Source organism: Protopterus annectens, chromosome 3.part0, assembly GCF_019279795.1.
Source record: "Protopterus annectens isolate FY-2018-M chromosome 3.part0, PAN1.0, whole genome shotgun sequence".
Taxonomy (NCBI): Eukaryota; Metazoa; Chordata; order Ceratodontiformes; family Protopteridae; genus Protopterus; species Protopterus annectens.
The window spans coordinates 1,700,924,403-1,700,948,750 of NC_056731.1; the positions used below are offsets into that span (position 1 = coordinate 1,700,924,403).

The following is a 24,348-nucleotide window of genomic DNA, read 5'->3' on the forward strand; positions in this document are numbered from 1 at the left end:
GTAGATTTTTACGTGCTGAGTTACCGGCCCTGACGCACAACCTTCAACGAAGGTACACCCATCCACGCATGTCTCCACACAGAAGACACTCTAGCTGAGAATCGAACGAGACAACGTCTTACTGTGAGGTGACAATGCTACCGCAGCACCACCACCGCAGTGTATCGAACGAGACAACATCTTACTGTGAGGTGACAACGCTACCGCAGCACCACCACCACAGTGTATCGTAGAGTGAAATTGTGTTGTAAAGCTATATTCCAAGTTAAAATGGCTAGTATGCATAAGGGGTGGATCTGGTTCCCCCTTGCTTATTTATATGCCACTTCACACTGGCATTGTCTGTAACAATTTGAAGTGGCCCTGGGGATCAGAGGTGATTCCGAGAGTTGCGTGCCTTGATAAGGACAAGCATTTCAATTACGCTTATAAGCTTGTTGCCCGATACCTTGCACTTTTATCCCCATTTATACTACCCCCCCCCCCCCCATGCAAGTCTAAGGCATCTGTGGTGACTGGCTGCTTTGTATCTGGAAAGGAGAGTTATTGACCTGAATTTAGGGATACCAGATGAATTCACCAACATTTTTCTCTTCTCATGAATCCCATAACTGGAACCTGAAAAAAAAAATGAGGATAATGCTCGGATCAAAGAGACACCAGATAATAGTGTATCTATCTCATGTGTAGTCTTGCCAAAAGTATCATGAGAATCATAGAAGCAATGAAACCCAGAATCTGAATTATTACCTTGTGGTGACCAAAGTCTGCATTCAAAACCCTTGAAATAGATCTTTTTTTTCCTCTGGAAGAAAGCTGTTTGTACTGAGGTGTATAGAGGATACTCCAGGAACAAAATCCTGTGTGACACAGTCAAAAAAGATATCTGAATGTTCTTTTGGAATCCCAGCCTGCGCAGGAGATCTTTCATTAAAGTGAGAGATTCCAAATACTTTGAAGAGACTCTGAAAAGAAAGTCATTTAAATACAGGCAGTCCCCAGGTTATGGCCATCCGACATGCAGACAACCCATAGATATGAATGGTCTGCCGCAATGTCAGAAATAACATGAAAAAAAAATAAAATCTTAATCTGCCCTTAGTCTGCCCCCAATTCAAATATCTCTAATCTCATTTCTAGTTGCCCAAACCTGTGTGTGTATATGTGTGTGTGTGTGTCTGTATGAGACTGAGAGCAATGTGTGAGTGAACATATGTATGAATGAAGAAGTGACTGTGTGTATGACAGATTGGAAGAGTGAGAACAATGTGTGAGTGAATGTATGTATGAATGAGGAAGTGACTGTGTGTGTGAGATCGGGAGAGTGAGAGCAATGTGTGAGTGAATGTAAGTATGAATGAAGAAGTGACTGTGTGTGTGAGATCGGAACAGTGAGAGCAATGAATGAGGAACTGACTGTGTATGAGTGATAGAGAGAGAGTGTGAAAAGTGAGAGCCAGCAAGCGATCCTCTGGCAGCAGTTAAGAGGTGGATGGTTGCATAAGGGAAGGGAGTTAGTTATGGAATAGATAAACAAGAGTTAAGTGTGTGTGTGTGTGTGTGTGTGTGTGTGTGTGTGTGTGTGTGTGTGTGTGTGTGTGTGTAAGTGTGTGTGTGTATGTTTGTGTCTCATACCTCTAAACCTCTTAGAGCAAGAAACCTCAACAAAGCCATAAATGAAAGTGGGACAAATGCCCAAAAATAGGGACACTTTTAATAAATATTGCACTGACAAACTTTGAAAGTTCATAGAATAACAGGTTTTGCATTAGCATGAATTTTCTGAAGGGTATGAATTCTGAAACTCAAATGTCTGTCATTTTTTTCTAACTTCAACTTTTAATGATTTGCCAATACTTTTGCTAGACAATCACAATTTTATGAAAAATGGACCAAAAATATGAGGCAAAAATCTGGACATTCTGTGAAAATCTGTAGTTTAAAGGTATTTGTGAAAAAGTCTGGTACTTTTTTATTATAGTGGCTTCGGCGAAATTGGTAGGGCGATACAGTTGAGGGATTATGCATATTATGTATATTGTACCCACTTCAGATATTCACTATTATGTAAAAAAGGATAGTGGTGTTACTCTCAACACATTATTTAGCAACAGTATTCCATTTGACATGCTTTCAACAAAATGGTTTCAGCATAATACAGTATCTTTACCCCCCATTTATACAAAATAAGCAAACAACTGTTGTTCAACTTACAACTCTGGGTTTACTACAAAATACAAGCTGCCTTTTCCTACTCACAGACACTGCCAATTTGCATTCCTTATTTAACATATCATCCCTTTTGTGCACCTCATCTGCAACTTTATTTTCTTCACACTATTGCTTCAGAAATTTTCCATCTGTACCACTTTCCTAAATATAGTTGTAGATGTCATTAAGTTGCTAAGAGTTTCCACTTCCCTACATTTTTAGGACCCTCATTCTTCATTCTGTAATCTCTCCTCCAACTTCTGTATATGTATATGCATATAGTGCAAGGAATGTAGTACTTGATACTGTTTATGATATTTGTTTATTTATGTAAATTTATGTGAGCTCCAACTGTTCCTGGGTATCGCCGTCTTTACTCTTTATGTAAGTATTTCACTTTACTCTTTATGTACCTATATCACCAAGGCCGTTATAATAAGGAAGTACCAAAAGAACTCATAAACACTGCATTTAATAACTAGATGACTTAAACCAGCTTTGTTGATAGGAAGTAAGGAAGCATAGCTACAGTATAAAGTATTATGTTTTAGATTTTCTTTTATTTGGAATTGTTTCTAACATGTTTTATATGCAAAGAAAGGTAAAATAAATACCAGACTGAGGCAAACATTTGACTAAGTCACCCAATAAGAACCATATGTACGTGTTTTGACTTGCATACAAATTTGACTTAAGGACAGACTAAAAAATGGATCTCATCCTTAACCCAGAGACGTGGATACCTTGAAAACTGAAATGGGTATGACAGGAGCTAGACACTTTTGGAGCAGTTGATAGCCCAAACGGTAAGACAGAGAACTGATACCATGATCCAGGCACATAAAACTTTAAGAAGAGGAAGAAGGGGTAATATATGAAGCGAAAACATTTTGAACTTTGGCACTATCACATAATGATTTAGGGAAAATAAGATCCAGAACTGGTCTTCAGGCATTTTCTTTCTTAGGCACTAAAAACATTCTTGAATTAAAACCTTTTCCTAGATGAGAAGGAGGAACAGTTTCTAATACTCCCTGAGATAGCATGTAGTGTAAGACAAAAGGAAACAGAAGGGTTTGGTGTGGTGGATAAGGTATAATTCCCCCCTAATGGAGGAATTTCTCCCCTATGACATCTGCAACCTTGCTGAATCAACCTAAGAATCCATTTTAGATAATGTGTTGCCAGGGAGACATGGAAATTCAGTCTTTGTGGAAGGGATAAGGGACTGCCAGGGTGGGAGGTAGTCACGATCCCTTATATATTCTGACTTATTTGGCTGTCCTTTAGTATATAGTAGGGCTTCTACTTTATTTTTGTTGCATCCTTGCCATTGTTTTTAAACATCTGCTGACCAGCATTTTGTTGAGACAGTTTCTTGCCAAAGCTGGATGAGGGAGCAGAAAATCCCTTGGAAAATTAGGAAAGGGGGGGGGCTGAAATATCTGAGAGGTTCCCTGTATCAGCTTACCTCTTTCATCACATTTTTTGATAACCTCTGCAGCAGAGGGCCCAACAACTAAAACCCCATCCAAGGAAAATTCAAAATCTCATTTTTTACATCTTCTGGGAGGTTCTGACAATGCAGTGAGGTTCTGACAGGCAAACCTCCTCACCACAGACCAGTAGCAACAGCCAGAGTGGGAGGGGGAACAATGCCCCTTATACAGTCATCCAGCCTTATTTGATTTTCTTTTGGGGGGGGGCATTTTTGGAAGCTCATTGTCACTGTTTTTTTTTAACTTCTACTTACCAGCATTTTGCTGAGACTGTTTATTTTGTTTTTTTTTTTTTTTGCCAAAATTGGATGAGGGAGAACAAAATCCCTTAGAAAATTAAGAGGAGGAGGGCTGAAATATCTGAATGATTCTCTGTATCAGCTTACTCCTTTCATCACATTGTTTAATAACCTCTGCAGCAGTGGATCCAAAATCTAAATCTCCATCCAAAGGGGAATTTAAAATCGCATTTTTACATCTTCTGGGAGGTTCTGAAAATACAGCCAGACATACCTCCTCAGTACAATACCAGTGACAACAGCCCTGGATGTAGAATCTACAGAATCATATACCCACTTTAAACAATAAGTAGTGACCTGAGAAATTGAAGAAACTAAACCACACAGAGCAGATTTTTCCTTACAGCAGGGAACAGCAGATAAAACATTATTCATATTACTTTCATAATTAATGAGGCTAAACTTTATCATGTGAGCTTGACAATTAAAAATTCTAAAAATTAAAGTTGCAGAAGCATACACTTTCCCCCAAACCTATTCATTGTTTTATCATCCTTGTCTGAATAGGAAGATTTAGAATTAACAAAATGCTTGACAACAGCTGGATTAAGTAAAGCTATAGCTGCTGGGTCAGGTCTGGAATGAATGTATAAAAATTTGAAAGATTAAAGAAAGTTATACATTCTGCTTTCTTATGTGCAGCAGGCTGGCTCTCAGAAAAACCACAGGCTGTAATAAACACACCCTACAAAGCTGACAGAACTGGGTGATGGGTAGATGCTTTGAAATTTTCTGCAGGAATGAGAAATCTCAGCATTCTCCCACTGAAAACACTGGTGCATTCTGGAAATACTCCAAGAGAAAGAGAATCCCTCACAAAGAGATTCAGATACCATGCTCTCTTCCAAGTCTGAATCAGAAATCTGGGGAGAAAACCTATATCTTTCCCTTCACATTTCTCTCTGTTTCTTGAATCTCTTCAGGATAAAAGAAATCTAGGGTTGTCACCTTCGTTCATGGTTAAAACCGGAGCCACGCCACGCCCCTCGTGTCACCAGTAACCCCGCCCACCCCACCCCCTCTCCCCCCAACACACCATGCCTATTTTGTGATGTCACGACAGCATCACTCAACGGGAACGCCCTCTTTTTTCATTTCCCGCCGCCTCCTTTTGGCTGATTTGCTATGCTTTTCTGTAAAAAAAGCATAGTAAATCAGCCGATCAACGGGGACGCCCTCTTTTTTGGTTCCCGCAGACTGCTTTTGGCTAATTTGCTATGCTTTTCTGTAAAAAAAGCATAGCAAATCAGCCGATTTACAAACTCTGATAGTCTGTTTCCTTTTTGAAACAGAATACCGGAGTTTGTACAGTGTTTTCCAGACTACCGGAGAATCGGTTTGATTTCCTGATAGTCCGGAAAAAAAACGGAGGGGTGGCAAGCCTAAAATCCCTTCATTGTTTTACCACAAACCACTTGATTAGAAGGATCAATAACTTATACATGACTCAGCCAGACTTAACAAACTTCACACTCATCCAGTGACACTGGGGCAGGAGATGATAACTATTCAGTTTTATGTTTATTTTTGATAGGAAATTTGAGACAAATAGGATTATTAATGGCAGCAACTGCTTCCTCAAGGATGGGCACAACATTATAGTTAAACAGAGGTACCTTCCCTTCCCCTTTTCCCAAGACTGACAAGAGTGAGTCTCCCTTTCCCACTGAGGGGACTGCAACAGCCACAGAGGATGTGGCTAACTTCTGGTCCATATTGGCTGTGTAGACAACACCACTGGCATCCAGGAAAAAGGAGAGTGGTCTGTGGAACCACCTTTGGCCATAGCAGAGTCCCCCACCTGTGGCTGAGGCAAACTGCTAGCCAGCTGTAGTGGCTGAGGCTGTTTAGTTAACTTCTTTATTTTTGTGGCTGGAAGCTAGACCACTAATAGGACCAGTAGATTATTCTATGGTCAAACCAAAATGGTGCTCCTTTCCCAGGGGAACTAAGCAGCACAAGTTCGTAAAATACAAGCAAAGTAAAAAGTAGACCCAAAAAGTAATTTAAGCATAGTTTCTCCACATTAAGAAAAAACAGTTTTGGAATGTTTAAACTAACTATTAAATTGTCAGAAACAAAAGTGCACTCCCTTTTAAAAGTACAGTAAAGTTGCATGACATGGTTACCTGAAGCTTTTTAAGTTAGCTGGCTGTTATATCCTAGGCAGGACATAACCCATATAGCTTAGGCTACCCCAGCAGTGATCATTATGATGAACATCAACAGTTTAGAACTGCACTATACTACACTGCTGAACCTCACATGTGTTTTGGTGGCGATTGTGTATTACCTATTATACAATGTAGCTCATTAGCATTCAAAAATGTGCACACTTATTGGTCAGCCCAACCAGAGTGCCCGTTGTTGTAAATTGAGCATATACCAACAGAAAAAAGTCCAGTCGCCCAGGTGTTTTTCTATTAATATATGCCAAGACTTTGCAGTCTTCTTGAGCTAAGAGGTTGAGAGGTACATTTGGATGGCACCCTAGTCAGCCTTAGGCATAGGCCAACTAGGCGGCTGCCTAGGGCGCTGCTCTAGTAGAGGCACTTTTCCACTATTTATTTGGTGTAGGTAGACCAGGATGGGGGCACCAGGTGGTGTTGTGGGGGGCGCCATGGTGCCCTTTTGCCTAGGGCACCAGCTGACCTAAGGCCGCTCCTGGATGGCACAGAAAATACAAGGAAAATCAGGTACGTTATGCTAAACTAAAGAAATGTACTTCATTTTCTTCATATTTTTGCTCTGTCTCTCTCATACCTCTAAACTGTCGGAATTTCACATTTATTTAAAAAAAAAAAAAAAGAAGCCATGGAGATCTTCCTTTCTCTGTTGGTTGCTTTCCAAAGCACTGATGTACTACAGAAGTATGGGAACGTAAGTCCAATACGCATGCACAGTGTACCAACAAAGCAGCAGAATATAGAAACAACACAGAAGAACACCATGGCACTGTTACACAAAGATATTACTTAAGAAAAGTAAGTAATTTCTTTCCTAAATAATGCCATTGTATAATAGCAATAACTGACTCCTGGGAGTGATATATTGAAGATTTACCCATGGTTGCCTTTGTTTAATCCCTCAGTCTTCACACGCATGATTAAACCACACCAACTATGGGTAAATCTTCATTATACAACGACCCCCCCATTAATATTCAAAAACGTGTACGCTGATTGGCAGCATGCATGTTGTAAATCTGAGTTATAGTAGTGTAAAAAGGTCCGGTCGCCCAGACTTTTTCCATTACTATAACTCTTTTTTTTACAGCAACGGAGAATGCAAGATCTCCATTGCTTCACACTGTCTCGCTATGTTAAACGAGTTTAACATAGCGAGACAGCTTTAAAAAAAGCAACAGAGATTCTCCGTTGCTTTTCTAACGCTGTCTCGCTATGTTAAACTCCTTTAACATAGTGAGACAGTTCGTAAAAAGCAACAGAGATTTTGCTTTCTCCGTTGCTTTTTTCAAAACTGTCTCTCTATGTTAAATGGGTTTAACATAGCGAGACAGCTTTTAAAAAAAACAACGGAGATTCCCCGTTGCTTTTTTTAAAGCTGTCTCGCTATGTTAAACCCATTTAACACAGCGAAACAGTTTGTAAAAAGCAACGGAGATCTTGCTTTCTCCGTTGCTTTTGTCCACAGCTCTGATGTACTGCATAGGCATACGCATGCGCAGTGCATCAGAACTGCCCCAGAATACCAGACAACTGCAGAAGGGTAGCAAGGAGGCATTATACAATGCCATTATTTAAGAAAAGCAATTATTTTTTTCTTAAATAATGTCATTGTATAATAGCAATAACCCACTTCTGAATGTGGGTAATGCTGGATTTACCCATGGTTGGCTTTGTTTGGCCACTCGGGCTTTGCCCTCATGACCAAACCACACCAACTGTGGGTAAATCCAGCATTACCCACACCCAGGCGTGGGTTATTGCTATATTATACCATGACCCCCCCCAAAACGTGCACGCTGATTGGCCAGCATGCACATTGTAAATCAAGTTATACTAATGGAAAAAGGTCCGGTCGCCCGGACTTTTTTCCATTAGTATAACTCTACTTAAACATTGTCTGCTATGTTAAATGGGTTTAACATAGAGACAGTTTAAAATAAGCAACGGAGATCTCCATTGCTTATTTTAAAGCTGTCTCGCTATGCTAAACCCATTTAACATAGCGAGACAGGTTTTAAAAAAAAAGTAACGGAGAAAGCAAGATCTCCGTTGCTTTTTTTACTGTTTCGCTATGTTAAATGGGTGTAACATAGCGAGACAGTTTTAAAATAAGCAACGGACATCACCGTTGCTTATTTTAAAACTGTCTCGCTATGTTAAACCCATTTAACATAGCAAAAACAGTAAAAAAAAGCAATGGAGATCTTGCTTTCTCCGTTGCTTTTGCCCACAGCTCTGATGTACTGCGCAGGCGCGCAGTACATCAGAACTGCCGCGGATGCCAGACATCTGCGGAAGAGCAGTAAACAGGCATTATACTATGCCATTATTTAAGAAAAGTAATAGTTTCTTTTCTTAAATAATGTCATGGTATAATAGCAATAACCCACTTCTGGGTGTGGGTAATGCTGTATTTACCCACGGTTGGCTTTGTTTGGTCCCGAGGGCGAAGCCACGCCAACCGTGGGTAAATCCAACATTACCCACACCCAGGCATAGGTTATTGCTATAGTATACCATACCCCACATATTGCTTATTGCTGTATCAAATCACTTCACTCACTTTTATTTACTTTACCCTGATTACTAAAGTCTGAAAAGTAAAAAAAATGTACATTCTGTATTGTGCTGACTGTTATATCACTGAATCTGAAACACAGGCAACTCTGTGGTATTGTTTTTTTTTTTTTTTCCTTTTTAATGCAGTGTTTTAGCTTTATTTTCAAACGCCAGTATGTAATTCAAACTGTGAGCAATGGCTATTACATCACATTTGGCAAAATACACAAGATGGATGAAATCTTCATAAGAAACAAGCAAACTATTAGTAAACAAATTACAAACTGTGACAATGGAGACAAAATCTAGTTTGGCAGCAGAGTTCTCTAAACAAATTGAAAACTAATTTAGGAACTTGGAAGGCTCCATGACTAAAAGACAGAGAAACAAAACACACACACTGTGATTGAACAGAACGATTAGATAACAAACTAAACGTTAGGTTAGTAAGGCAGAAGAAAAGTTGGTCCAAGAGTAATGTGAAAAAAAAATGCTAATATATTTATTTTGCAAAAGGATAACCTGGAAGGCAGAGTACTAGGTAATAAGCATTTCTGCGGTTCTCCTGATTACAAAAAGTAAAATAACAATAAATAACGTCACTGTTTTTGTCATGATACCAGACTTGCAAGTTGATGTCATATTATCTACAGCTTGGAGTTGCGTTTATAAACTACACAAATCGGACATTACAAGTGTATCCGTGCTAATGGTATCACTATTTTAAAGCACTCTGTGGTTGACGATATTTGAAATGCATCCAGTTGATATATGGCTAAATTACTCAGCTACCTATGATGACAATGCCGAATGAGACACTGGAACATCTTGAATGACTTATTTTTGTCTTTTTATTATTTATTTGTATATTTAAGATTTTAGATTATTTTTAAGTATCCTAACATAGACAAATGGTAATGTACTGCCTAAGCAGCACGTGCTAATAGCTAAAATATGCGTGGCAGACACGGATGCCAGGAAACTCACCTCGAGAGAAAAGGTTGAGACGTGAACCTTGACATCCGTGTGGGAAACATATAATGTTAAGCTAGGACTGGTGATACAATTCATACCTCTCAGCTGTTCAGATTTTCGCAAAATGTCCAAATTTTGGCTCATATCTTGGTCTGTTTCTCATAAAATTTGTGGTTTTCTGGCAAATAAGTGGGATGATCTGAGGACTGAAGTCACTAAATAATGACATACATTTGAGTTCCAGCCTTCAACTCCTTCAGAAAACGTATCTTCAAAACAAACCCTGCTACTCTATCAACTTTTTAAGTTTATAAGAACAATATTTCAACTATGTCCCTATTTTTGGGCCTTTGTCCGCACATTTTATCGGACTTTGTCCAGATTTCTTGCAGTAAGAGGTTGAGAGGTATGCCTGAGCTTCACATATTACTTGTTACAAAACAGAGCAAGTGTTTTCTTGACTTTCAACGCCGTAAAGCACTTAGCGACCATTGAAGAAGCACTGTAGGGCAGTCCCTTATGTTTACACTCACCTTGCCATGCCTCTGAGGATTAAAGTCAATAAATAATGATACACATTTCAGTTTCAGACTTCGTATCCTTTAGAAAATGCAGGCGAGCACACATCCTGTTTGTTATTCTAGCTAGTTTCTGAAAGGAAGTGCGAAACACCTTGCCAATACGGACAGCAGGCATTAAGATTTTTTTTATTCTGCGCTGTCAAATTAGAATGCCTAGCGCGAGACTAAGCTTCGGTGCTCAACGGGTCCAGTCACGCGCTATAGAAGCGCTTAACTGATTTCTATTTTTCCAAATATCGGAGAGTAATCACCATGCTCCATGCACTGCATATGGTGAAATATGCATTTATCCTAGCAATGCAGAATAACTGATTTTAATGCATCAGCAATGGCCCTTGCTCAATAAAATTGGTACAACTGTAACTCACAAAGAAATGTGTTCACGTGTCTTTCTCTTTCAGTCAAACGCTGCAGCTGTAGCTGACCATCAAATGTGTTTTCTTGTAGTGATGCTTTCTTACTGTAGAGAGCAGTGTGTCTTTCATATTTATAATCGACTTTAACCATCTGAATCCCCATTGGCTTTGGCTGCAACTGTTATCAGTTCCTAGATAATATTCAGTTTATACAATGCAATGCTTGCTTGCTTTGAAACTTGGCACCTTACCAGAATACCTCTTATTCCACCCCTACAACATACTGTCTCTCTGTGGTATATGTCCCGGATTTTGAATCAAAATGTAGCTCCGTCTCTCTCAAGCCCTCCTAAAACAAATGACTTTTGAAGAGAAAGTAGTGAATTGCACTTAGCAAATAACAATCAGATCCACAGACTTCACTTACTTCAAAAAATGTATACTGATTCATATTCCATTCTCTTATTCTGCCTTCACATTCCATTCTCTTATTCTGCCAAGGTATCAGGTTAATAACATTTTAAAAGTTCCCCTGACTGTCCCTGATTATTTCGGGTTTTGACCCTGATTCTATTGAGATCTGTCACTGATCGATTGAAAGCTATGCGCAGACCTGGTAATGAATCCTCGGAGAAAACAGTGTGATGGAAATTATTTTTGAACACACTAGACACACTAAACGTGCTTTCAGTGTCTCGTAGGTACCTTCTCAGTTTCAGCATAATCAGTTAAGAGGTAATACTGAGCTTAAAATGATCAAACTTGTTATCACCAAACAGCAATCAAGGCCATCCTATAAAAGGGAATATCGGACTAGGAAGTTTACTGATGAGATTTGGGTAAAGTAGCCTACTACAGAATTTAAAAGCTGAATATGTAATGCATGTGGTGCTACCGCATGACTGGTGTGTGTGTGTGTGTGTGTGTGTGTGTGTGTGTGTGTGTACGCGCGCTAGAGAGAGAGAGAGAGAGAGAGACTACGTGTCATTTACTACTGTATTTCGAATATTTCAGCAGTTTATTTGAAAGTATACAAATAGTATTAAAAATACAATATCTCCCATCCCTCTGCATGCCTGTATCAACAGTTTAGACCATAGCTATGAGCTTATCAGGTACAAATCCAGAAATAATCAGAGGCAATCAGTATTGTCATTAATTATTAACTGTATTTCACCACTTATTCTCAAAAAGTCACTGGTTTTAGGGGGATTAAAGTTGAGTGCAAATCAGGGACAGTTGAGAGGCATGTTTTTCATCACAATATGCAGCTGCCTATAAATGATGTGTGGCAAAGAGCGGGGCTAGTTGGAAGAGTAGAGGAATAAGTGTTCCACAAGCAATGAACATCTTCTTAGAGCCCCATGGTACAGCCAAACTTTCATTGAGTGTATATGCCCACCGTGAGATTAAATATTGCTCCATCCAGGATTAAATTCACTTAAAAATGCCGGGATAAACTTAGGTTTCTACATGACCCTTATAATGGTTAATGGAGAATTAAATAATATATGTTTAAAAGAGCTAAAACTAGTCAGGAAACTACAGTTTGTAGAACGGTGAAAAAGCACTGGATTTTAATGCTCCTAATTCTGAAGCTAATTATTGCCAGCTACTGGCACAAACAAACGTATTATTTCAGGTAGGAAACATTAGGAGTAACGGGACTGCTAATGATGAGATGCGAAACACAGGTGCTGGTGGAGGTAGGGAATGCTTGCCAGATTTGTACATGCTGACAATCCCAGTGGAATTCAAAAACACGTCAACAACCACACTCCTTTCATAAAATTGTATCCTATGGAGTTTAATGACTGTGGAAAGCCATTTCACAGCTTTATTTAGGACTTCAACGTAATAGTTTTACAGTACCGAAAATCAATGTTACAATGGCAATCAAGGCAGGTGTAAACAGCCCCCATGCGTCAGTACAACAGCATTAGCTGTACTGGCCAAGCAGTATGGAAGGGAGGGGTACAATATCACAAGTGAGCTCCATCCTGCATCACAGTACAACTAAAGCGCAAGAACTCGAGGTGGGAGTTTAGGCTAAGAGCTGCATCTTCTCATTTATTGGGTGCGCAGCTGCAGCTAGAGACTGCAATCTGGGACTCTTACTGCTACTGTAATGCTTGACAGGAGCTGTCTACATATCTAACACCATCCCTGTTGGGAAGAGTCCATCAATTTCCTGTTGCAACGGCGAAGTTCAGCAGTGTCAGGTAGGTCTCCTGTACTTGCCTTGTTCTTTCTGGTCACGTCACGTGCACCTGGTTATGTTCTGTAGCTTGTTTAAAAGTTGATGCCTTAAGCTGAATCTTTTAAATGTGTGCGTCAGGATGGTTTTATTTAGGACAGACTCTTATAAATGTAATCCTTGAAAATGACTACAATACATGTCCAGAATAATTCTGGACAGCTGGCAACCCAGTGTGTGTGTGTGTGTGTGTGTGTGTGTGTGTGTGTGTGTGTGTAGACCTGTAAAACCCATAAGAAGACATACAGTATGCATAGCTGTCTGCTCTGCTACAATGGTCTCTTTAAATATCACACCTGTTTGCACACTTTGATGTCCAACTACCTCAGATACAGTCACAAACTCACGGTTTGCATTCACTTTCTCAAAAGTAACGGAACTTCATTGGTTTATCATTCTCCTCTGTGTGACCGCTGCAACGCTCCCTTACTGTTATAAGAAATGTTTTTGGAAGGATTTCGCATATGTAAACGCGAATTGTAGACTGTCAGCTCACAACAGCGCTGATCTAAAACGTGTATTGATTGCACCTGTCAATCACCCCAGAGGTGCAGTATTTGGGAAACAATGTTTTTTTTATGGGCTGACCTTTCGGAAACATTGTTTTTACAGGCTGAAGGCTGGCTGTCGGACGCTACAGGCTGTAATAAAAACTGTACCTCATCTTGAGGAACGTTCCTAATTTTGACGCTTAAAAAAGTCCATGTTCCTTGCAGTTCCTCCTTGGAAGGGTCTGTCACACATTCAGCCTTAATATTTTTTTTAAATGATATTCATGGTAATACTGAGTCATATTACTTTATCAAAATAATATTTTACAAGTATAAAATAAAACATTTCACCATCCGATGAACGTGTTAAACGGAAGTTGTTAGTAGACCCTTAAGTTTTCCACGTTTAGTCCATTTGTTCCACATTATGAGGAGTATCATGCCACATTTTGGAGACTGAAGCTTGAGAGCCACAGTTATCTGGCACAGTAACTTGATCTTGTGCTGTGGCTCGTGAGTGATGCTTCTTGTGTATAAGCTCCGCTATAATTACTTTGCCCCTCGGGGTCCTCTTGTAGCAATCCTTTTAGTTAATGATATGTAAAACTACATCCTGCTACATCCTGGTGACACGCAGTGGGTCAGCAGCTCAACTTTCCATTGTTTTAGTTTACCTGCACTGAAAAACAAACTTTTGTCTTGGATTCTGCGTACATCACATACTCAACAAAGCCTTACTAATTTAATAACACTTACATGGCTGGAAAATTTAATCCGCTACACCACGGAGATAATATCTGCACACATCCCTCAGGGCTTTTTGAAGCAATTTTCAGGTTCGGATGAAGATTCTGAGATTGCAAGGGAAGCATATTCTAAGTACATTAGCCGCAGGGTCTGCCTTGTAGAATTTTAGCTAAATTCACACATCCCACCGATCATAATCTCCCGTAATTCTTCAGGTAAGCAGGACTTTACATAGAAGTTGTTATTCCACGCTTCAGCTCATTGCACTCCACTTGTCAGATGAGTTTCTGCTTCTTCTAGCGCACAGCACCTGAATGGCAGCCGAATCAGTTATGCCTTATCAAGTTTGCAGGCTTTTGCTTCAAATGTCCGTGCAGGAGTTGAAAGACATCCCCAAAACGCTCAAACAGGGGTTAGCGGACTTAAGGAAATGAGAGTCACAGACAGAAAACTGTATTTAAACAGGGGCTGAACATCATAAATAAATGAAACGAATAAATAAACCATATTATAATAAAGCAAGACGTCTACGTTTGCAGCAGGTTATACAAACTCTTGAATAGTGGTGCGCAATTTCTCGAAAGTTTTGTACTTTTTTGTTTTGACAAACTGGAATTTAATCAATGTATAGGGATGAAGGATCAGGGTGGCAAGACGTTATATGATGCCGCAGTAATTAAATATCTCATTACCTCTTCTTCATCCTTATGTGTTTATGTTAGTGCTTGCGCTATAACAAAAGTGACCATCTTCGGATTAGCAAATGTGAATCAAAAACAAAGCCAACAAGAATAGGGGATTAAACGACACACATCAGTAACAATTTTAATATATACAATTACCAGACACTTAACATGGTTCTAGTATGAGTCTGAATGAATGTGCATTTTCTGAAGGCAAAGGTTTGCCACATTTGAGGCTGTAAGATTGTTTACTGTATTTTGAGTTACTAAGAATTATACTAGGGGAAACAACAAAATTGTAAGGCAAACAGAGACCAGGTACCTTTTTTGCGTTTAATTTGGTCATACTTGTTGTTCCTTTTTCTCCCATTTTCATTGGAAATTTGACAGTCGCCCCGAATCAGACTTCCCGCACTGTTGTTTTTACAAATCCATTCTTTACTATGACGATAATCCATGACAGAGCTGTGAGTTATTGTGGGATTTTCTCAAGGCAGGACAGATTTGATCAAGAGTCAAGTGCGAGTGATTAAATGCCCAGAGATCCGTCCATTTTCTAAACTGCTTTCCAAACTGCTTGTCCTGTAATGAGAGTCATAGTAATACCTGCAATTGTCTCCAGCCAACCCTGTCAATGTTATGGGACCCAAAAAGTAAGCTGAGAAATACAAAGCTATAATCATTTCAAAATATCCCTAGTCAGCTCAAGGTCTTTTTCCACTGGGTCCTGACTTTTTTTTATAAGAGGTGCCTAGAGGCATTTTCATTAAGTGACCAGGTCACTTCAACTGACTCCTCTTAACCAGGAGAAGCAATGGCTTTTTTTCAAGATGCTTATCCATTGCTAGGGACTGGTGGTTGGCATAATGGTTAGGGGTTGGAGATTGGTGTGATGCCCCTGCACTGGCCCAGTTATCAAGGAGCCTCAATCCTCACCTCTAACGCCAGTGAGGGACGTGCACATTGGGAGGATGACAAGTACACACACAGTAAAGTACAATTTCCCTTAAGACCACACAGAGATCACAGTCAATCTGTGGCTGACTTCTATCTCTCTCTCTCCAGATCCCAATAAGACTCCCCACTGGTACAGCTATAGGGTTATGGTCTCAGCTGAGTGGTCAAGCCAAAACCGCAAGCACCCTCTCTGTCCAAAGAGAGCTTCATGTCCCTGCCCAAGTAGCTGACACACACACACACACACACACACACACACACACACACACACACACACACACACACACACACACACACACACACACTTTGAGATTTGATTAATATACAAACACACAGACATTCCTGGGGAAAGCTGGCACAGGTTTACTAGATATGCCCCTTTCTGCCCAGACTATAAGGTAGTAATCGCTACCACCAATCACCCTTTATCAGCTACTATAAGACCCTTACAAAGGGTGACCAAGTCTACTGTGTAATGCTACTATTATCCAAATGGTAAGTGTGACCAACAGCAAGGCTATTTAAGAGTGGCCTGTACAGTGTCACAAATACATATGCAAGTACTGTAAGAACTTAAATATATCTAAACAAACCAGCCACATTTAAATAATAAATAAAAGAACAAGACAATACTCAGTGACTCAACACTGTGACAACAGAGTTCAGAATCACAGGAAATACTTTAAAACAACATTGCAGGATAGTCTCACATAAATACAGAAAACATCAAAAACTAATCTTTACTGTATTCCTATCTATATCTAAGAGATAGGATGCTCTAAATGACTTACTTAGAGAGCAAGGCAAATACAGATGAGAAGTACTGATGAGAGGATGTTGCCAGATCAAAAGACAAATACAAAATGCCTAGACTCACTCTCTGAGATAGTTCTTAAATGACTATCAAAAATTACTCCTGGGTCATCTCAGATTACATCATTCTTTGTCACCTCTGCCTTCAGTTCCCAGGCTAACAGACAGTTAAAATTTAGCACCTCTGTGTCAAAGAATACTTATATCTCAGAGGTTTGCCTGGAACTGGAAGTCATAGGTTCATAGGTAGGTACTAGGCTATTGGCCCTAGGGCCTATATAAGCCTAGCCAAATGGTACCCTGGATTTCACCACCCAAGAAAATTATTTTTCTGTGCCCCTGTCGAGCAGAGCCACAGAAGTAATCCCCGGGGTGAAGTTCTTATCTCCCATCTAGTCTCCAAGATTTTTCTTGAAGAGTACTAATGAGGAGCTTTGTTTGATATAGATAGGTAGTTTGTTCCAGAGTATGGGAAGTCTCTGGGACAGGAATCTATCCCTCCAGCACGTTCTGTTTATTGTGGTGACAAGGTTTAGGTTCCTAGAGTGTGTAGCTCAGAGGGATTGGGATTTCTTTAAGTGGAGCATATCCAACAGCTCTGGGTTTGACATAGATTTGTATGGTAGGCAGAGATCGCCTCTGAGTAGGCGATATGCGATGGAGTAAAGCTGGAGTTTTTTGAGACGGTCTTTGTAGGGCATCTGTTTCAGGATCATAATCCTCTTTGTGAGGTATTACTGCGGCCTTTCCAGTTGTTGTAGATGTCTTGTGAAGTACATACCAAAAGAGGCATTGTACTCTATAATGGGTCTAATGAGTGATGAGTAGAGGGGAACAATGACCTCTTTTTTCCTGGATGAGAAACCTTTTGTGATGAGGTGTGCCACGTAGAAGGATTTCCTGACTACTGTGGTGATGTGATTATCAAAGGAGAGACTACTGCCCACCTGTGTCCCATGGTCTCTTTTCACACTCTCAGTGTTAAGTAGACTACCGCCTAAAGAAACGTTAAACACTTTTACATTTGAAACCTGTAATTATTTCTGTTTCCAGAGAATAGAAATAAACCTTTTTCTGTAGACATCCTGTCTTCTAGCTGAGATAAACATAGTTGCAAAACTCTTTGCTTATCAACCTATTTTCTTAGAGTTTTGCAAGTTAACTCTGTATGTTCCAACTTTTGCTATTAATATAGTCTATATACATTTGCTATTAATATAGTCTATATACATTTGCTATTAATATAGTCTATATACATTTCTGCTCTTTTCTGGCAGGGTACACTGCGGTTACATTCTTTAAGCTCAGTACATGACATACAGTTCAACACACACTTCTGCACCAGCAGTTTAATAGACACATAACATATAGTTCTCTTACATTTGTAAGAAAAGCAAATGGATCATATTAATATTCACAAGTGACAGAATTATTTACAAAATTCTAACTAGCTGGGCTGGCAGTCTCACAGTCCCCCCTCCCCACAAAAGCTCAAGCTAGTTTTTCAAGTGGATCATTGAAAAACATTGCTTGAGAGGGTTGAGCCTATGTGGGAATACCTTACCCCATGTCCTGTCTTGAGAGGCCATTTGCATTGACATTGGTAACCCCACTGTGGTGCTGCATGGACATATCATGTGCTTGCAACCTCAGGCCCCATCTTAGCAACTTGGCATTTTGCTGGCTGGCTCTGTTTAACCATGTTAGGGGATTGTGATCTGTCATAACAGTGAATTTCCTTCCATACAGATAAGGCTGAAGTTTCTGCAGTGCCCACACTATGGCTAGACATTCCTTTTCTATAGCTACATAGCATTCCTCCCTGGGTTGGAGCCTACGACTGAGATAAACCACTGGGTACTCTTCTCCCTCTGAAGAAATCTGGCTAAGTAGATCCCCCACCTCATGGTTCGTAGAATCCACCTGCACAACAAAGTCTTTGTTGTAATCTGGACTGGCTAACACAGGGGGTCCTCCCAAAGCTTCTTTAAGCTTCTGGAATGCCTGCTCACATGCTGGGGTCCACACTACCTTATCTGGCCTGTTTTTCCTTGTCAGGTCTGTGAGGGGAGCAGCTATGGTACTATAACTGGAGACAAACTTTCTGTAGTACCCTGCTGTCCCTAAAAATGCCCTCACCTGTTTTTTAATAACATGTGCAGGCCATGCCTGAATGGCTTCCACTTTGGCAGGTTCTGGTCTTATCTTAGCACTCCCCACTCTATGTCCTAGGTAGGAGACCTCGGCCATACCCACCTGACATTTGCCGACTTAATGGCCAACCCTGCCAATCCCTGACATGTTGAAGATGCTCTTGCCAGGAATGGCTGTAGATGGCAATATCATCTAGGTAAGCAAGGACCAACCCTCTTGCTCCTGCTATGATATGATCTACCAGCCTCTGGAAAGTAGCTGGGGCATTCTTAATCCCAAATGGCATCTTTGTGAACTCATACAAGCCAAAAGGAGTCACAAAGGCTGTCTTCTCTCTAGCACTGGGAGTCAAGGGCACCTGCCAGTAACCCTTGGTAAGATCAATGGTTGTAAGATGCTTAGCCCCACCCAGCTGTTCTAGGGCCTCATCTGTCTTAGGCATGGAGTAAGCATCTGACTCTGTGTGACTATTTAATTTCCTGCAGTCCACACATAATCTGGTGCTGCCATCCTTCTTTGTCACCAGCACCACTGGGGAGGCCCAGGGACTGTTGGACTCTTGAATCACCCCTAGTTCGAACATCTCCTGTACCTCCTCCCTCAGAGTCTGTTTGACTCTCTCAGGCACTCTATAAGGGGCCTGCCTAATAGGCCTTTGGGGTCCTGTATCCACCTGGTGCTGCCCCATGGTTTCCCAGTGAACATGTACCCAAATTCCTGCAACACTGCTCAGATTTGTCGAACCTGGGTAGGAGACAGTTGCTGGGACATTGCTACTCCTTTCACTGAGGTGTCAGCCCAAGCCTCACTGAGGAGATCAGTCACCAGATGTCCTTCAGACTCCTCCTGCAATCAACTGCAAATGCTCAGCACAAGGACCTCCCTGTCATTGGTAAGGTTTTATCATGGTAACATGGTACAATATGTGCCCCTGTCTTCTGCCTAGTAGTTCCACCATGTAGTTAACATCACTTACCTTTCTTACCACCTTGTAGGGTCCCTCCCAAGCTGCTTGCAGCTTGTTGTGTCTGACAGGAATGAGAACCATTACCTGCTGCCACTCAGCATACTCACTAGCTCAAGCATTCCTGTCATACCACACCTTTTTCTGTTGTTGGGCTTCTGCCAGGTTCTCCTGGGCCAAGCCTATGAATTCCCTGAGCCTTGTCCTGAGGTTTAGGACATATGCCACAGCAGACTCCTTGTGAGACTCACACTCACCTTCCCACTCATCTCAAATTAAATCTAGAGGTCCCCTCACCCTATGCCCATACAGCAACTCAAAGGGTGAAAAACCTGTGGATTCCTGGGGAACCTCTCTGTAAGCAAAGAACAGATGGGGCAAATATTTATCCCACTCCTTCTTAAACTGATCTGCAAATGCCCATAGCATGGTGTTGATTGTAAAGTTTAACCTCTCAACAAGACCATTATTCTGGGGGTGGTAGGGGGTGGTCTTCATGTGCTTCACCCCACAGGACTTCCACAGACAAGCCAGGAGGTCTGACATGAAATTGACACCTCTGTCAGTTAGTATTTCCTTTGGGAAACCTACCCTGCTGAAACTCTCTAACAAAGCATTTGCCACCTTCTCTGCCTCAAAGGGGAACAAAGCCACTGCCTCAGGGTATCATGTAGCATATTCCACTGCCACTAGGATATACCTTTTCCCTGTGGAACTTGGGGTACTCAGAGGACCCACAATATTTTATTTTATTTTATTTTTATTTTACATTTGTTTACCGGGCTAGTCCAACTGGATATATGTCCATTTTCAGTGGAGGCCCAGGGAGAAAAGCTCCACTACATACTACTAAACAATGTCAAGATATACATCAATATACAATAATAGGAAAACAAAAAACATATGCAATAAATCTTGAAACAGGTTGTATAAACTTTTGAGTAGAATCTAAATCTAGGATGGTAAAAAAAGAAAAGATGAAGAAAATTAAATACTCTGTTAGAGTATGTAGAAGAGAAGAAAGAGAAAAGTTGTTAAGGAATCAGATAAAGATGGAGAAAAAAAAGAGAGCTAACCAGGGTTATGACAAGAACAGAGCCAATGGTTATTCAGGAAGAATTTTAGTTTAGTTTGAAATAGGGAGAGTGAAGTTAGGGATGTAAGGTCTTGTGGTAACTTGTTCCATATTTTGCCAATTGAGTTGGAAAATGTGGAGTCACCTGCTGAATTTTTGGATCGGGATGTTTGGACCAGTATTTTGTTGGTGGAGCGTAGGTACCTCTGATTGTTATAGGGCGTTATGAGGGTGGAGAGTATTGGGGTGTTGTCAGGGTGATGTAGGGCATTATGGGCAATAGTGAGTTGATAGTATTGTATGAGGTGTGGTAGTTCCAGCCACCCAAGCTTCTTGAGATTTAAACAATGATGAGTTCTATATGGAGAGGAAGTTGCAAATCTGGCAATATTATTATATGATGTAGTAAGTTTATTAAGATTATGTTTAGAAAGATTTGTGTATATGGAGGAAGCATATAAAAGGGTTGAGATTAAGTGGGTTCTAGCTATTGTAGTTTTGGCTTCAGGAGTAAGAAAAGATTTGATTCTGTAGAGAGAGCCTAGTTTTCTGTTGGTAGATTTTATTGTAAGATTAATATGATTGTCAAATTTTAATTGATTGTCAATAGTAATACCCAAGAGTTTTGTTGTTTGGTCAGGAGAGATAATGGTCCCATTATCAGATATTAGCGTGAAATGGATAGAGGTAGACAAGTGGGTGGGTGAGAAGAGCAAGAGTTTGGTTTTCTTGGGGTTAAGGAGAAGACAATGATTAGAGAACCATTGTTCTATAGTTGAGAAGGTTTTTTGTGTGAGAGAGTGAAGTTCTGACTGCGTTGAGGCTGAGCAAATGATGGTAGTGTCATCTGCATATTGAATGCAAGTTGTTTGTGGAGTAGCTAGGTGAAGTTCATTAATGAAAATGGAAAACAAAAGAGGACCTAAAATAGAGCCCTGAGGGACTCCTATAGTGGTGGGGAGAAGATCAGAGAGTTGGTTGTCCCATAGAACTGCTTGTTTGCGGTTGTCTAGGTAAGATGTGAACCAGCATAAGGCAGGGTTATCTAGAGAGAAAGATTTTAAACGATGGAGAAGAAGCTGGTGATTGACCATGTCAAAGGCTTTGGACAGGTCTACGAAGAATGCCGAGGAAGGAGTATTATTGTTGCGGTTTTTGTTAATTGAGTCGATGAAGGATAGAAAGGCTGTGCTAGTACTATGGTATGGTTGAAACCCATGTTGGCAATTAGCCAGGAGTTTATGGTCTAGTAGGTGATTTAGTAACTGTTTGTGGATACACTTCTCCATAATATTTGCAAGTGGAGATAGTAATGCTATAGGGCGATAGTTAGAATACTCAGTAGAGTCACCTCCTTTAAAAAGAGGGATAATATAAGAGATTTTCCAGACTGATGGAATTGTACTTTCTTTTATTGTCCTGTTAATAAGTATAGAGATGGGGTATGCTAAGGCTTTTGCACCTAGTTGGAGGTATTCTGCTGGTAATCGGTCAGCAGAGGGGGTTGTAGGTTTTAGTTTATGAAGTAAGGACAATATTTGAGAAGTGGGTATGGGTTTAAGGTGAAATGGGGGGGAATAGAGCTAGGTGTAAATAGTTTGGAGGTATCTGGGTTTTGTTGATTAGCTAGGTTTAGTATGGCAGAAGTGAAGAAAGTGTTAAAGGCATTAGCTGTTTGTAAGGGGCAGTCGGGGTCAGAGCCAGATGGGTTTGGTGTGGCAACTTTACCAGGGGATAATAGTTTATTGATAGAGGACCAAAATTTATGTGGTTGGTGTGGTGAAGATTGCTGAAGCTGAGTATAGAAGTTCTTTTTATCTTGTATGATGGCTTTTTTTGTCATATTTCTCTGTTGTCTAAAAGTGACATTATCAGTTAGGCTTTTTGTGGTACGCCATTTAGCCCAGACTTTATTCCTACTTAAGATAAGTTTCTTAGTGTTATTTGAGAGCCATTGGGCTGTTTTAGATTTGACACGCATAGAACGCATTGGGGCATGATGTTCAAGGATAGTGAGAAAAGTATTATTAAAGTGACTAACTGCTTCATCTATTGGGAGAGATTTAAGAGGTGACCAGTTGACTAGCGTGAGTTCATTTTGATACTGGTTGAGGTCAAAATATTTCTTACTATGGAATGATTTGACTTGGATGGAGACAGTAGTACTGTTTTTTTGCCTAATAATATAAGTGAGGGAGTGATCACTGAGGTCATCTGGGAGAGTTACTGTTGTATATTTTTGCTGATGATTATTTGTTAATATCCAGTCAAGTATACTTTCTTTATTATTAAGTTTGTTTATTCTAGTTGGGGAGTTGATTATTTGAGAGAAGCCATGCAGGTTAATAAGGGTGGATGGATTAGTCTGTTTACATAAGTTCCAGTCAATGTTAAAATCCCCTAAGAGTATTGTTTCTTGAGGGTGATTTAGTGAGAGCCAGTTTAGTAGGTCTTCTAATATGGTTGGATTTTTTCTGGGGGAAGATAGGTACAGATAATATTTAATGTTTTTTGTGGGTTGAGTTGCAGTTTTGTAATAATTATTTCAATACTAGCGTCAGATGAAAGGTTATGATTTGTTCTACTAATCTGCAGTCCTGTTCTATAGAGAATAGCAACCCCACCACCTTTTTTGTTTAAGCGGTCTTGTCTTAGGATGTTGTAGCCAGGGGGAATAATCTCATTGTCTTTTATTGTAGGTTTGAGCCATGTTTCTGTTAGACAGAGAATATCGAACTGTTGAACTTCTAGAAGGGCATGAATTTGTGCTATTTTATTACAAATGCTTCGTATGTTTAGTTGAGCAATTGATAGCGATTTTGGGGGTTTAGTAGATAGTGTACTGTTTCTTATGAATGGGTGGTGTTTAGACCAGGGTTGGGGTGAATATCTCCATCTATTAATGAGCAAGATATTATAGGGTTAAAGAGTTGAGGGGGTTTGCAGTAGTAGTTAGGAAGTTTTTTAAGGTTGTAGATAAAGTATTTTATGTGAGAAAGGCAGTGGTATTTAGGTTGAAGATAGGAGGTTTTGTGGAAGGTATTGAGATAGTTTATAGATAAGGCTGGTGGAGATGTTTGGGTATGTCTGGTTGGGATTATAAGAGTAAAGGGTAGGGGTTGTTCATAGAAGGTTAAGAGATAGGTAGAGGTGAGAGTAGTTAGGAAAGTTAGTAAAAGAAAATGTTGAGTATAATTAGGCATGTTAAGAGGGCCTGTGCAGGGATGTTAGTAATGTATTTAGGGAAGGTTGGTCAGGGAGTGGGAGAGGGAAAGCTATATAGAAGGGGGTGTGGATGAAGTGTACGATATAATTGACTGTGATAAACGAGGGGCGTGTCTTTGAGGGAAATCAATTTGAAGATAGTAGAGGTGGGTTGGGTGGGTCTAGGATGTGATTGGCTGTGATGTAAGAGGGGTGTGTCTTTGTGGGGGATAAATGTAGAGGTCCTAGGGGTGGGTGGGATTTGGGGGCAGGGAGGGGAGCGGAGTGAGCCCGAAGGGCGAACGGAGCGGGAAGACACAAATACTTTTGTGTG

The 24,348-nt window shown here is 40.3% G+C and overlaps 1 protein-coding gene across 1 annotated transcript in view; it reads left to right on the forward strand.

Moving 5' to 3' along the window:
- The first annotated feature begins 12,693 nt into the window (after positions 1-12,693).
- The window catches only part of TRHR (thyrotropin releasing hormone receptor), a 141,540-nt gene continuing 129,885 nt past the window's right edge, over positions 12,694-24,348 (forward strand). The window contains exon 1 of the mRNA XM_044065741.1: positions 12,694-12,891. The gene's annotated coding sequence lies outside the window, so the exon portion shown is untranslated. The remainder of the gene's footprint in view (positions 12,892-24,348) is intronic.